Source organism: Pleurodeles waltl, chromosome 1_1, assembly GCF_031143425.1.
Source record: "Pleurodeles waltl isolate 20211129_DDA chromosome 1_1, aPleWal1.hap1.20221129, whole genome shotgun sequence".
Lineage (NCBI taxonomy): Eukaryota > Metazoa > Chordata > Amphibia > Caudata > Salamandridae > Pleurodeles > Pleurodeles waltl.
In genome coordinates, this window is record NC_090436.1 from 392,287,863 (window position 1) to 392,304,463 (window position 16,601).

Consider the following 16,601-nt stretch of genomic DNA (forward strand, 5'->3'; position numbering starts at 1 on the left):
TCTGAGACACACTGAGCGAAAGTGGCATTGCTTCTAATCAAACAATGTGAACAATGGAACAACTACAAAAAGCATATTTGGAAACCAAAAGCATTGTACACTAGGTCCCAACTCAACAATGCAAGGAATCGGCCAAGACAGCTGAACAGCTGAAATTATCAACCAACAAACTAGGGCAAACATTGTAACCCAGATCAGCAATAACTCAGGGGAAATATGTAAACCTTTCTCTTCATTTTTCATTTAAAAAATCCTTGAAATTGAAAAGGAAATTGTAACAGCCAAAGAAAGCGAACCACCATGGACTACGATCACCATTCCGACGATGAATCTACATCCCCAGTAGAAGTTTATACGATGAACCACACATCCATGACCAAAACTCAAGCATTCTGGAGTGAGTTCAAAGCACTGTCTGAGGAGGGGGTCCACAAGACCTTAATATCCATGAAACCAACTTCTCAAGTCAACGCCCTATCCCCTCCACAATGCTAAAGGAACTCAGTCACCTTTTCTCACCTATACTGACAAAGATTGTAAACTTCTTGCTAAAACAAGGAATCATCTCTGACTGCCTAAAGACTGGGCAAGTGACACCCCCCTTGAAAAAAAGTAGGAGCAGATCCTACAATCCTGAGAAACGTTCGCTCAGTGATGAATATCCCCTTTCTGGCCAAATTGTTGGAAAAATGGGTGCATAACCAACTGAGTCAGCACACTGACTAATTCAATCTACTCAACAACTTTTCATTCAGGGTATAAACCAGGGCACAGTACTGAATTAGCGACCGATCACGCTGTGGACAACGCCCTTAAGATGCTTGGCAACAATGATTCCTCCCAATTCCTTCTCCTAAACCTCTCATTGGCGTTTGACACGGTCAATCTCAACAACCTATTAAGAATGTTAGAAAACAGAATGGGACTACCCGGGAAAGTGCTTGCTTGGTTCACATCCTTCCTGCAGAACCACTCACAATGAATTGAACTAGGCAATTAATTTTCAGATACCTCCCCAGTGAGCTATGGAGTACCACAAGGGTCGATCATTTCCCCCACACTCTTTAACCTTTATATGGATCCACTAACGGAAACCCTCAAACAATCGAATGTTGCATACCACATGTACACAGATGACAAATAACCAGACTTAAAGACATCCTCCTTAGAAGATGTCATCAAACTAAAGTACACTCTAGTCAAAACTCAGTTCTGGCTATCTCAAAGCAACCTCAAGCTGAACTCTCTGAAAACAGAATTCCTGCTTTTCTCCTCTCATAACAGCTACTCATGCATCCAAGATTGGCTCAATCACCAAGATGCCCTCAACTGCAAACCTACCATTATCAATTCCACTTAATCCCTCGGAATAGCACTGGACAAGAATTTGACCATGCTAGCACATATCAGTTCAACCATGTGCAGCGCATCATTCCAACTCAAACTATTGAAGAAAGTGAAACCATTCCTGCCTCCCTCAGACTTCAAACAGGCAGTACAGTCATTAGTGGTCTTCAGATTAGGATACGGATCTGCAACCCTTTCAGGTCTCCCCAAGGCAAGTACAGCTCTACACAAAGTGACTCTCAATGCAGCAGCAAGACTGGCAACAGGCATTAGACGTTTTGACCACATTACCCCATCGCTAAGACATCTAAAGACTGTGGTGGTCATTCCAACCCTGGCGGTCCATGACCGCCGGGTTGGAGGACCGCGGGAGCACCGCCGACAGGCCGGCGGTGCTCCAATGGGCATTCCGACCGCGGCGGTAAAGCCGCGGTCGGACCGGCAACACTGGCGGTCTCCCGCCAGTGTACCGCCGCCCATTGGAATCCTCCAAGGCGGCGCAGCTAGCTGCGCCGCCGAGGGGATTCCGACCCCCCCTACCGCCATCCAGTTCCCGGCGGTCCGCCCGCCGGGAACCAGATGGCGGTAGGGGGGGGTCGCGGGGCCCCCATAAGAGGGCCCCTAAATGTATTTCACTGTCTGCTGCGCAGACAGTGAAATACGCGACGGGTGCAACTGCACCCGTCGCACAGCTTCCACTCCGCTTCATCGTGGAAGCCTCTTTCCCGCTGGGCTGGCGGGCGGCCTGAAGGCGGCCGCCCGCCAGCCCAGCGGGAATGTCAGAATTACCGCCGCGGTCTTTCGACCGCGGAACGGTAACCTGACGGCGGGACTTTGGCGGGCGGCCTCCGCCGCCCGCCAAGGTCAGAATGAGGGCCTGTCTCTCTTTCGAGGCCAGAACTGAAAATTGATTGCCTCACACAAAGTTTACATTTTAACAAACCAAGGCACCTGGCAGAAAAGATTAGAATCTCAGGTGGCATCTACTCCCTTGGAAGCCCAAACTCTCTCAGACTTGAACCCCCCGAGACTCTGAAATCAAAAAACCTACACACACTCCTTTCCGGGAGCTGCTTCAAGGATTTGGAACTCCTTACCACTCAAGGTGCGATGAAAGCCATCGACCGACAAAAAAGGGGTGAAAAAGATCCTAATGAATAGATTCCTCTCATAGTTTCTCGTTTAGCCTATCTCCTGAATTCAGTGGGCACCACAATGACAGTACTATTTATACAGGACAGAAACACATTCTTCCCAGGAGAACCCCACTCCATCTCTGCTCCCCGGGTACCTGGAACTGAATGGTATTTTAACAGTCCCAGAAAACCACCCTGAATATTTCATCCCGTGGCCTAGTAAGTGAATGACAGACGTTTAATTTAATCTCTGTGACAACCATACCATCTTACTTCAGTTGTTTCTTTTGATGTGTGTTTTGCTTATTAGCCATATGTACAGTGCTCTGATACCATTCAGACATGGTCGCGCTTTACAAAAAAACTCTAACTAAATAAAAGTAAATAAATAAAATGGAAGGCCAGGCTCCCAGGAAACATAAACTCCTGCTCTCCAATGTAGTTCATTGAAAGAAACAAGACCCATTAAACTAGCGAATATGGATGAACATAAGTTTAAATGTAAATACAATCAATGCATGGCAATTGGTGCAATCTGACATGAAGCACATGCAAGTGTACATATATGGTTTGTCCTTTGCATGCATGTTGTTTTTGTGTTTTTGCCAAAGGGAATTGTTGTACATACTGACATGCTGTTATGGACTGTAGTAATTTGGTCACATTGGACAGGGACAAAGTTAGTAGTTCAAGACAACAGGGATGCAGCTTGGGGTGGCTACAGGGACCAAGTTACGACCACTGAACAACAGTACCTTAAATCCTGGTTGCGGAGTGATGCGAAGTCCCGGGTCGAGGATGCGTCATGCAGCAGGGGCAATGTGAGGTCCATGCGTGGAGATGCATTGGGCAGTGGAAGTTTTGAACAGCTGCTCTGGCTATGTGATGTCCTAGTTGGAGGTGCATCGTGCTGTAGCAGGTCCAAAGCGCTGCAGGCTGCGATGTAAAGTCCTGTGCCATCCCTGAGGCTCTGATCAGAAGGCCAGCCAACTGGTCTTTGGAGTCACTGTGGTGGTCCTGGGTTCAAGATGCAGGTCCAGTCCTTCACTTAGGCAGCGAGGCAGTACCCAGCAAGGCAATAGAGTAGCAATCCTTTTTACAGGACAGCACAGCAGTCCTTCTGGGTCTTCCACAGGTCCAGAGTTGTACTGAAGAAGAGTTGGGTCTGAGGGTCCAATATTTATTACTGGTGCCCCCTTTGAAGTAGGAGAAGGTTCTGGAGGTTTCCATCCCCAGAGGCACTGGGAATTTCCTGTCCTCAGATTGTCTAGGGTCACAATAGACTAGTGTCAAACTCCCTGTGTTTGTGCTCAGGCAGAGCCTTTGTGTTGTGCAAGTGTGGTAGTTGACAGCCCCTCCCCCTTATCAAGTCAGAGATGGCCCATACAGCCAAACCTATGGCCCTTTGTTTCATTGTTTGAGACTAATACACCATGACCAACTGACAGCTACACACTGTCATATAGCCCAGTAAACAGTCTGCAGGAAGCAAATGGTCAGGACAACAAAATGCCAACTTTCTATAAATGCAATTTTTTGAGAATTCTGACTTAAAAGTAGACTTTCCCTTAAAAGAGGGGTTTGAATTACAATACTTTGAACACCAAACTTGACCATCCTATCTGCACCCAATTGAAAGTTACAACTTATTAAATGTAATAAGGAAACCCAATGTTATCCTATGGGAGAGGGAGGCCTCACAGTACTGAAAAACTAATTTAGTAGTTTTTCACTTCCAGTACATGTAAAACCTAAAAATACATGTCCAACTATTTTTAATGCACTGCACACTGCTCATTGAGCTGTTTAGGACCTACCCTATGGGTGACTTATATGTATTAAAAAGGGAGGTTTGGGTCTAGCAAGAGGTTTATCTTGCCAAGTTGAAAAGGATGTTTAAAATTGCACACACAGGCTGCAGTGGCTGACCTGAAACATGTTTACAGGGCTACTTAAGTGGGTGGCACAATGAGTGCTGTGAGACCACTACTAGCATTTAATTCACAGTCCCTGGGCATATGTACTACCACTTTATGAGGGACTTACGAGTAAACTAAATATGACAATTGAGTGTAAGCTAATGTTAAAGGAGACAGTGCAAGCACTTTAATACTGGTTAGCAGTGGTAAATTTTGCAGAGTCCTAAAGCAAGCAAAAACTAATTAAGCAAAACTGGAGAATGGAAGGCTAACAGCTGTGGGAAAACCACACCAAGGATGTCACATCTAATAATTAAATTACATTAAAATTATTATTTTAAAGTTTAAAATAGAAAATAAATTCTCATCTAAAATCAACACAATTGTTATGCATTAAAAAATAATACAAGTGATGCATAGAATTAATTAAAGTTTTTATGTTTTATTGAAGGGTAATCTTACATTACTTATTAAATACAAAAAAGGTTGTTAAATATTTTATAATCTTTTTTTAATTGAATAATACATACACTTTAGATATATATGTGTGTGTGTGTGTAATTAACACTAAATTATATTTCATTATATTTTAACTATTTTAGATAATTCAGTTTAATGTAACAATATTTTCTATAGAGTTTTCTCTTAAGTCTCCAATATTTTCTGTGGGAGGGTGTTGCAGTATCAGTGATTAGCCATGTGTAATGCTGGTCTTACAACACTTTTTTGTCAGTAGTAACTTACACTCATAAACTTGGTTTCAACCCCTGAGACTTGTAAGTCTACACTTTTGAGTAACATTAAACTCAGATATTGTGAATAGTCATAAGTAGCAAAGTTACTCAAAAGTAAATTACTCGCAAGTGCAAATTCCTTTTGTGAATAGCCTCTCCAGTTTTTAAACTGTGCCATATTACAGAATCTACTCATATGAATATTTTGGGCAACAGTTTTAGCAAACCAATGATGATAACCAAAAGAGTCCATCCCCATTCACTAGAGTATGTGTATTACAGATTACATTATGTTGCATGTCACAATTTAGAGAAACACACAAGACCCTCAGCTAACACTAGCCTTTGCATTTGAGTAATGTGGTGCCCCCTGTACAGCAGTCTTGTTAGTGTACCTTCCTCAGTTTGTCACCGTGCTACTTATATGTGTCCCTCACTACATCCCACCAACTGTCTACAAGGTTATATGGCGATACATATTCCTTACATCACTGAAATTGTGTAAGGTGGTTAATCATTAGATTTAATTATAATAGTTAGATGGATTGCCTACCAGGCATTCGTGTTAGCCCTCCTACCATCATTTGCTTGTTGAGCAAGAGCAGTCAGTTCTGCCCTAGCCCACTTACTGATGCCCAGCAACCACTTATTACCATTCGGGTCCTGTATGCTTTCCACCTCATTGCAATATTGCTTAAGCAACTACCAGTCCTAAGTCGACACAACTGCAGACATAGTTCAGGGTTTCTGATCTCTTGCTAAACTCTTGTTTGATATCTGTGAAGGTTCATGCCCTGTGCAGAGCTTGAGGTTCATAATCTGGAATGATGTGTACTGTGTTATTGTCCATGTTTCAAGGGCTGTGTTCCCTGGTGACCTGTAATATGTGATCACAGTAATGGAAATTGACGAGCTTGGCCACCATAGGACTGGAAGGTGACTCTGGTGGTGGTGTATCCATTTCACCACAGAGGATTGTGATGGGGTCCCCTTATAAATGTTGGAAAACTGCCACATTTTCAGCTGTGTCTCTGGGTTCACCCCTCTGACAGCTTAGGGACACCCACCCTGCGAATATTCTTGTGACGTCCATGCCCCTCTGTGTCTTCCGCTCTGTTGCATAGGTGCTCCACTGAACAGTTTGCCCTTTCACTTGAGCGTGTAAATCCATAACCATGATTAGTAGTGAGCACCTTTACATCAATTGTGCAGAGATTATCTTGTTTTCAAGGTTGATTTTTGTATCCTGGATAGCCTGAAGGATTGCATCAAAATTTCCAGCAGGCCCCTCTAGTGTTGTTTTACAGTTTTCAACAGGTCCTCAGCTTCCATGCATCCACTGGCCAGTGATCCGGAGTTCTTTACCATGGGATGTCCGCTGACAGATTTGGGTTTCCCAATTTGCCATTGGCAACAATGAACTAGTCAGTGTTTTTTGCAGTGTAATTCCCCTGTCAATGCAACTCCTGTGAACATGTTTACAGCACTATAAAGTTCTGTCACCAGGAAGACCATGAACCACTAGTGAATAAGGTGGTGACATCACTGCCACACCCCAGCAGGACCCCACGGACTTGCTGTTCAGTCAGGCCCGGGACTTTAGTGGTGTTTAGTCAAAGATAGATCTCCACTGCTGAGAATCCTCAGTGAGCCTGTACCCCACAATGCACTTTGTCACACCCAGGCACGGAAAGAGTTTGGTCTTCTGTCCCATTTTGTGAAACCACTGGGGCAAAGCAACTTTTCCACAAAGTTGTACCACAACCACAGGGCCTCGTGAGGCACCAAATGTGTCTGGCCTCACTCAACCCCTGGAGCAGCATCTGTGTTCAAGTCAGGGAATCAGGGATATCAGCTCACCTCTGTTGGTAAGCCCTTTCATACCTCTGCCTCCCTCTGTGAGTAATGCTTATGTAGTGGCAACCACCAACAAATTTCCCTAAGTATGTGGGGCTGAACCACAGACTGAGAGATGGGGGGGTCCCAGTCCGCTAATCTCAGGCATTCAACCGGGCTCAATCACAGGGCGTCTTGATGCTCCCAGTATCACCTTCTTGGGCACTGCTTTAGGAATCTTTGTAAGTTGTGGGCCTTGTTCACCCCACCAGGGATAGATTATTGATCCTTTTATATGCTCCATGTTAGGTGCCAGTCCCATGGTCGCATCTCCAGATGGGTAATATCTATAGTCTTCAGTTGCCCGTCACATTATCTCACTCTGCTGAACTTCCTGAAGGAGCCGTCCCCCTGGGCGGCCTTGGAATTCTACTCTGGCTCACCAGACACCACTTCTCATGTATAATGTCTGCACCATCTTGTCTAGTCAGACAATTGCTTGTCTTTGGCTTCAGTTTAGTGCAATTTGTTGGCGGGAAGCTTCCCCATCCCTCTGGCAGATAGCCCTTTGTGTCGGGGTGCGCATAGGCAAACACACAGTGGTGGGTGGAATTTGCTTAGCTCAACAGGAGAAATAGCTGCGGTGTGAAGGCTTAGTTGAAGCAGCACAAGCATGTGTCTTTAGCCACTATATACTCAGCTTTGCCCACTTGACATTCTTTATATGCCCATTATTGGATTAAAATCCAAATCAAATCAAATCAAATCAAATCCAAAAAATGTATAGAGCGCGCTACTCACCAGTGAGGGTCTCAAGGCGCGGGGGAGGGGGATCACTGTTCGAATAGCCATGTCTTGAGGTTCTTTCTGAAAAGCAGGAGGTCTTGGGTCTTGTGGAGGTTGGTGGGGAGGGAGTTCCAGGTCTTGGGGGTGAGGTAGAAGAAGGATCTGCCTCCTGTGGTGGTGCGTTGGATGCGGGGGACTGTGGCGAGTGCGAGGTTGGCAGATCAGAGGTGGCAGGTGGGAGTGTGGAAGTTCACTTTTTCGTTGAGGTAGGTTGGGCCGGTGTTGTGGAGGGGTTTGGGTGCGTGGATGAGGATCTTGAAGGTGATCCTCTAGTCGATGGGGAGCCAGTGCAGGGATTTGAGGTGAGATGCGATGTGTTCATGGCGAGGGAGGTCCAGGATGAGGCGTGCGGCTGTGTTCTGGATTCTCTGAAGTTTGTGTTTGAGTTTGAGTGTGGTGCCGGCGTAGAGGGCGTTAGCGTAGTCTAGCCTGCTGCTGATGAGGGGTGGGTGACGGTCTTTCTGATCTCTATGGGAATCCATTTGAAGGTTTTTTTCAGCATCTGGCGTGTGTTGAAACAGGAGGAGGTTGCATGCGTGGTTTGCGGGGGTAGGCGTGGGGTCTAGGGCGGTGGGCCACCAGGAGTCGTCCCATATGGTTTTGTTGGGGCAGAAAATTATTATTTCGGTTTTGTTGAAGTTGAGCTTGAAGTTGTTTGCTGTCATCCAGGTGGCGGTGTCAAGGAGTGCAGCGTGGAGGTTGGTTTTGGCAGTAGTAGGGTTGCGGGTGAGGGAGATGATGAGTTGGGTGTCATCTGCGTAGGAGAAGATGGTGATTCTGTGTGGTCAGAGGATGTTGGCGAGCGGGGTCATGTAGATGTTGAAAAGGGTGGGGCTGAGGGAGGACCCTCGGGCACTCCGCAGACGATTATGGTGGCAGTGGAGTGGAAGGGAAGGAGGCAGACTTTTTGGGTTCTATGGGTGAGGAAGGAGGTGAGCCAGTCTAGGGCTCTGTGTCGAATCCCTGTGTTGTGGAGGCGTGTGCGGAGTGTATGGTGGCAGAAAGTGTCAAAGGCCGCAGAGAGGTCCAGGAGGATGAGTGCAACGGTCTCGCCCTTGTCGACTCTGGTTCTGATGTCGTCAGCACATGCAATGAGGGCGGTTTCCGTGCTGTGGTTCTTGCGGAACCCAGACTGGGAGGGGTTGAGTGTGTTGTTTTCCTCAAGGAAGTGGGATAGGCGGGTGTTCACTAGTTTCTCAGCGACCTTGGCGGGGAATGGGAGGAGAGAGATGGGGCGGTATTTGGAGAGGTCTTCCGGGTCAGCTTTGGGCTTTTTTAGGATTGCAGTGATTTCTGCGTGCTCTCAGGGGTCTGGGAAGGTGGTGGTGTTGAATGAGGTGTTGATTATGTCGCGAAGCTTGGGGGCGATGGTTGGGCTGGCTTTGTTGTAAATGCGATGGGGGCAGGGGTCGGAGGGGGATCCAGAGTGGATGGAATTCATTGTTTTTTCTGTTTCTTCATCGGTGGTTGGGGCCCAGGTGATTAGTAGGTTGGGAGGGTATGAGGGGGACGGGTGGGTGGTGGTATGAAACTGTTGTGTATGTCTAGGATTTTGCGGTGGAAGTAGTTTGAGAGGGAGTCACAGAGAGGCTGTGTGTGAGTGGGGTCTATGTTGCTGGCTCTGGGTTTGGAGAGCTCTTGGATGATGGTAAAGAGTTCTTTGCTGTTGTGTGAGTTGCTGTCTATGCGTTCCTTGTAGTATGCTCTTTTGCTGGTGCGTATGAGTTGGTGGTGATTGCGAATGGATGTTTTGAGGGTGGAGAAGTTGGTGGTTGAAGATTCCTGTCACCAGGCTTTCTCTGCTTTGCGGCATTTGTGCTTGGAGTCTTGGAGTTCAGCGGTGAACCATGGGGCGTTCTTCATGTTGCGGGTGGTGATGTTTTTTCTGAGGGGGGCGAGTGAGTCTGCGCAGGTAGTGATCCACTTTGCGAGGTTGTGGGCCGCAGTGTTGGGGTCGTTGGTGGGGGGGTGGTTTGCACCAGTTGGGAGTTCAGGAGTTCTGTCCGGATCTTGTTCCACATGCGGTAGGGCGTGGTGTGTTGGTGGTGGTGTGTGGGGGGTTTGGCGAAGGAGAAGTGGACGCAGTGGTGGTCGGTCCAGTGGAGATCCATACTATATTCCAAATAATGCTGCTCTTTTCACATTTGTTACATTGTTTTCTCATTCCCAATGCATTACTTAATAACCACTTTCTAACCCTATGGTCTACTAAATCAGTGAAAAAATATTTATTTAGAATTAGAAAGTAGGCTTTTGATTGAACATGTCAATATAGTCACACGTATAATTATCCATACAAAATGTTCTATAGGTAAACAGTCAAAGGAAATTGTAGAGTGGGTCTCAAAACATCAGCCCCTGGCTCAACCCCTGGTAGCTTGGCAATGAGCAGGCAGGCTTAACGTAGGAGACAGTTATGTAAAGCATTTAAATACACCAATACAGTAAATAAGCAAGACACAAAAAAAGTCCCACACCAATTTATAAATATAGGAAATATTTATATTTTTCAAATGACATCAAAACGTCAAACTTCCAATATAGTGAACCAGAGCTATGAATTTTTAAAGATTAAAAGTAAAAACTAGGACTTAGAAGTAAATAGCACTTCAAGGGTTAAAAAAAGTTGCACTGGACCGGGACACAGTCAGGAGTTCCATCCATCTGCAATGTAACACTTTAACATGTACAGGAATTCCAGGCATCTGCAATGTAACACTTTTACACGTACTTCCAGAAGTGTTTCTTGATGCAGGAAAGTGGTCCACAGCACCAATCCAAGGTTCCTAAGTCTCTGAGTTGATCCTTTGGACATTGGGACTACAATTCCCACAATGTACCTGGCCAAACCCTTAAAATTCCACTGAACGTTGTCTAGCTGGGCTCTTCTGGCAGGAGTTGATACAAATTACTCTTCGTAGCTTCTTTATACCTGTCGCTTACAGGGAGACCACTCCTAAATCCATTAGAAGCCAGGCAAAGTCCTCTTTTGTGAAGCCTATTGTGTGCAGCAGATGCAGTCCTTGTGAGTCCAGTCCTTCTTGGTGATAGGGGTTATGCAGGGCAGTCCTTCTTCTTCTTCGTGTTTCCAGGCAGGGATCTTTGGGCGTCCACAACACCAATGCGAGGGTCTGGAAGCTCTGCGATGGTCCTTGGGATGCTGGGACTACATTTTCCAGAATGCTTATGGCCAATTCTTTCTAAAGCCACTGTAGGCTGTCCAGCTGGGGTCTTCTTGATGGAGATGGTGCAGGTGAAGCTCTGTTAACTTGTTGCTTTCAGAGAGTCCACTCCTGAGTCCTTTTTGATGAAAGGCAAAGACCTTAGGCTGTTGTTCTGGTGTGCAATAGCAGCAGTACTTCAGAGTGCAGTCCTTGGGGTTGCAGACCAGGGTTGCAGGGTTGCAGGAGGTTGATCCTTCTTTTTTTAGGCATCAGATCTCAGTTGCAGTGCAGATCAGCCACTTTTATTCAAGCATCTTACGGGACCAACAGGGGATACCCTTGTCAAATGAGCTGCAGGGTGCCATCCAAAAGCATGACAGCTTCCTCCAAAGGCATTTCCTTGTCCCATAAAGCACTGCACTTTAAAATTCTAAGATGAAAGATCTTTCTCCAGAGAAGCAATAACTGGTTAAACCAACCTACAGGTGTGACTCATTTCCAATAACACTCCCCCTCTAGACATCTGCAAATTCCTTTCCTGGGCCTTCTATCTATCTGTGCGGTACTGGGGGAGAAGGCAGGTCTGGCTGGAATTCCTTTATGTCCTGCTTCCTTTGAAGGCCAGTTTGATTTACCCAGCCCCCTTCCTGGTCTGACCTCAGCATCTGCCAACCTTCCCCCATCAGATAACCTCTGCTCAGTGCAGGCCACTTATCACCTCATCAAAGCAGCCTGGCTAATCCTACTAAGGATGACCAATCAGGAGAGGCCAATAGCAGGCCGGAATTAGGCTTACAGAAAAGAAAGTCTGACAACTTCTTTGCTGTATTAGTTACAATAAATTCAGTGGCAAGTTGTTGGATTTATCATTACCAATCTTTTGAGTCTTTCATGACACATTTAGCGCCTTCTTAGCAATACTTATGCATATGGAAAATATTCCCATGTTAGCCTATGGAGCTAAGTACCTACAATGAGGAAAAATGAAAGGCACAGTTTTTCCTTCACCTGGGGAAATAAAACATATTTTATAATGTCCTTGCTTATATTTACATGGCACCCCACCCCTGGGGCATCTAGGGGAGGCCTTAGGGGTGACCTATATGTCAAAATAAGGTAGATTATTATTTTGGAAGTACCTTTAATTCCAAAGTCAAATTTGCACACATTTAACTTTTTTAAAAACAGTATGCAATCAGGGCTGCCTTTATAAATGACAGCAGGCAACACAGTAGTGCACACTCCAGTGCAGGAAATCTACTGGGTTTCTAGACTTCTCTGCCCTATTATATATCAGGGACTTACAGGTAATTTGACTCCCCCTTGCCATATTATCTACCATGGACTTACAGGAGTCACGTTTCCAGGCACGCGACCCAGGGTAGGTTCACCGATGGACCAGAGACAGACTACAATTTAGTTCCTTTGGTTTGAGGCTTGCGCGTTCCTAAGATGCCCTTTCTCTACTATGGGATGGGTGACCTACTGACCAATTGATGGTGACAAGTAGTCCTCGTTCAGTAAGTGACTTTCCAGCACTTAGCTTTTTTGTATAAAAAGGAGAAGTAGTTATTTCGGTCCTGATGAAACGCCAAGGGATCATATTTTGACCGCAGAAGCGTGAAACATGTTGACCACACTGTGTTAGGACTAGGCACACCACCTTTTATCCTTTCCATGGAGTACAGTGGGACATTACTCCCCGTATTAACTCCTCTTGCTTCCTTTTTTAATCTTGGCCTGATCCTTTTTCTGAGTTATTAAATTATGATGCCTAAGGCTCAGAGTCAATTTTAACTTGTTTGTCTTATTTCTTTCTTATTGTCAGTACTTTCTGCAGACCTCATTATTTCTGCTATATTATTTTCGGCTGAGTGCCACCACCTTGTGTGGGGTGGCCCGCCAGGCACTGCAGGGCCAGTCTGACGAGGAGATTACCCAATGATGATGCTTAGCAGCCTAGTGGATGCTTGAGGGCTCTCCTGACAATACTGACACTTCCACTCCCTGCATGTATCTATATTGGAACAGTGTACTATTTCTATTTTACACTTACAGGAGTCTGTCATTGCAAATTGTATGTGCTTTGTTTTACCATATGCATTTTATTCAGAGCACTGGCCCTGGGCCTGTTTAGCAGAGCCCAGGGCACAGTCAGGGGCATCTACCACCAGTATTGGTCAGAAACATTGGGGTGAACATGCTAAAGAGATGACTTTCTCACACAAATTAAATATAAAGATTCCATAAATCCACATATTCTAAAAAGACAATCCCAAACTTCTCTATGGCCCTCATTACAACCCTGGCGGTCGGTGTTAAAGCGGCGGTAACACCGCCAACAGGCCGGCGGAAAAAAAATGGAATTACGACCACGGCAGAAACCGCCAACATAGACAGCCACTTTAACACTCCGACCACCACGGCGGTAGAAACAAACACCACGGCGGTAACCGCCAACAGACAGGCTGAAGGCAATGTACCGCCCACCCTATCACAAGATGCCAATCCGCCACCTTTTCCGGGGCGGAACCAACACGATCAAAAACACGGCAGAAACAGTACACAGAAGGGGAAATCACTCACCTCTCCACACCCCACGAGGAACCAGGACGCCATGGAGCCAGAACTGCAGATCCTTCCGACGATCGTCTTCCTGCTCCTCTATCAGGAGCTCCAGAGACTGCAGCAACGACCACGGTGAGTACTGCACCTACAACACAGGGGAGGGGGGAGGGAAAAGAGAGTGACACACACAAGCAACACGTAACACCCCCACCCTCACCCACAACACCAGTCACACAAATACATGCTGCAACATTACATATACACCCCCCACACCCCTTCAATAACACAAGGACATAAGGAATTGATTTGAACTATTGTAATCAATAAAAATCCAGTAGTCAAAACTATAAATACAGTATATACAATTATGTACAACAACTACACAAGTCCGGATAGTGCACAAATCATTGTCTGTGGACCACTGGGCCCAAAATGCATGGGCGAGGCCCACACTAGATACCTGACTCCAAACAGAGAGAACACTGGAGGGGCATCAGATGGAAAATAAACAGGCACCTCAGGGGGAGGGGGGCACCTCAGCCTGATGAACGCACAATGCCACTGCTCCACGAGGGGGCTCCATGCCCATTGATGTATCCTGGGGAGTGCAAAGCCACAGTCTCTCAAGTCTCTCCAGTGGGTGGTTTGCCCACTGCATTATCCTGGGGAGTGCAAAGCCACAGTCTCTCAAGTCTCTCCAGTGGGTGGTTTGCCCACTGCTTTATCCTGGGGAGTGCACTGTCTCTCAAGTCTCTCCAGTGGGTGGTTTGCCCACTGCTTTATCCTGGGGAGTGCAAAGCCACAGTATCACAAGTGGATGCCCTTCTCCACTGGTTCTGGAGGGGGCTTTGTGCCCAGAGTGATTCATCCTGCCAAGGACAGTGTTAGTGGATGCTTTTCTCCACTGGTTTTGGAGGGGGCTTTGTGCCCAGAGTGCTTCATCCTGCCAAGGACTGTGTTAGTGGATGCTTTTCTCCACTGGTTCTGGAGGGGGATTTGTGCCCAGAGTGCTTCATCCTGCCAAGGACTGAGGTAGTGGATGTGATACTCCACTGGTTCTGGAGGGGGCTTTGTGCCCAGAGTGCTTCCTCCTTCAAAGGACTGAGGTAGTGGATGCTTTTCTCCATTATTTCTGGAGGGGGCTTTGTGCCCAGAGTGCTTCATCCTGCCAAGGACTGAGGTAGAGGGGGTTTTGTGCTCAGAGTGCTTAATCCTGCCAAGGACTGAGGTAGTGGATGTGATACTGCACTGGTTCTGGAGGGGGCTTGGTGCCCACAGTGCTTTATCGGACGAATGACCACTGGGATGGCAGCCATGTCTGCGGTGGTGCCACTGGCTCAGGATGTTGCATGGCCGCTGGCGGTGCTTGCAGCAGTGTCAGTCGTGGTGGTGCTGGCTGTGGACTCTGTGGCAGCGGTGCTGGCTGCAGGCTCTGTGGCGGCGGTGCTGGCGGCGGGCTCTGTAGCAGCGGTGCTGGCTGCGGGATCTGTGGCAGCGGTGCTGGCTGCAGGCTCTGTGGCGGTGCAGGTGGCGGGACAGGTGGCGGTCTTCTCCGCCGTACAGGTTGGCGTCGACGTGGACAGAAGGTGTGACACTGGTCCCTCAGTCGGTGCCACCATGCCCTCTCCTGACCTGCCCTTGAGTTTCTGGCCCTTCCCCACCCTGGATGGTGGTGCAGCTGTCTTGCCACTATCGCCTTTCGTTTTCCCTGAGCCCTTGGTGGCAGGTGTTTTCTGCTTCTCCCTCTGGGATGTGGGCAACTTTTTTAGTTTTGTAGGTGGCGGAATATCCTTGCCCTCGCTCCGTGGCACACTGGCAGCCCTGATGGTTGGCGCACTCCAAGAGCCTGCAGTTGCTGGCACCACTGTGCCAGGGGATGTGGTGGCTGAGGTGCTGGGTTGGGACCTTGAAAGCCTGGCCCTACGGGACGGACGGGAGGGGGGAGGTGTAGGGAAGAGGTCAATATTAGCCAGGAAATGTTTTTTAGACACACTGGGACGGGTAGATGGAGGGTGTTTGGGAGTGGAGGAAGAAGTAGTGGTTGTAGGAGGTGTACGTCTGCTAGATTTGGGTGAAGGTGCATGGGCTGGAGGCTGTTGTGAGGTGGATGGTTGTTGAGTGGGTGTGTGCCTACGTTTGTGTACTTAGGGAGGAGGGCTCACTGACACACTGGGAGAGGACACTGGGGATGTGTAATTGGTAGTGGGGGTGGTGTGTGTACGTGAGCGGTGTGTGGTGTTGGGCGTTCTGGTGATGGTGGTAGTGGCTGAAGTTGTAGTGCATGCAGGTGTGAGTGGAGACGAGACTGGGAGGGAGGAGGGAGACGTGGAGGAGGGGGACACAGTGGAGGAAGTAGATGTTGGTATGTCTGCATGGGTATGATGCTTGTGTGAATGCCTGTGGGATGTGTGGTGCTTATGTTTGCCTGAGCCACCCTTGTGTGTTGATGTGTGTGCATGCTGGTCTGATGGTGTGCTTGGAATAGGCTGAGGTACAGGGGATTGGGTCTGGGTGGAGGAAGTTGGAGGGGGGAGGCTAGACACAGGGACAATGGCTGCCATCAGTGCTGAGGCCAGAGCCTGAAATGCTCTCTGTTGGGCTGCCTGGCCAGAATGAATGCCCTCCAGGTATGCATTTGTTTGTTGCAAATGCCTCTCAACACCCTGGATGGCATTCAGAATGGTAGACTGCACAACAGTGAGGGATCTCAGGAGGTCAATAGCCTCCTCACTGAGGGCAGGGCCTGAGGTGCCTGGGGCGAAGGCGATGCCCACCCTCCTGGGTGAGCGGGCACGGGACACACGCTGAGGGGCTGCTGGGAGGGCGGAGCTGGTAGGCGGGGTGGCGGCTGTACCAGTTGATGCGGGGGGCACAGAGGGGCCCACCACCGCAAGGGAGCTCCCATCAGAGGAGGAGTCACTGTTGCTGGTCTCTGCTCCTGTCCCCGCCGTGGAGCTCCCCTCACCCTCCGTTCCACTGGTGGCTTCAGACTCCGTTGTTTCGCCCTCCAGGGCCAAGTGGGATGCAGCTCCCTCCTGCTCCGGTGCCACT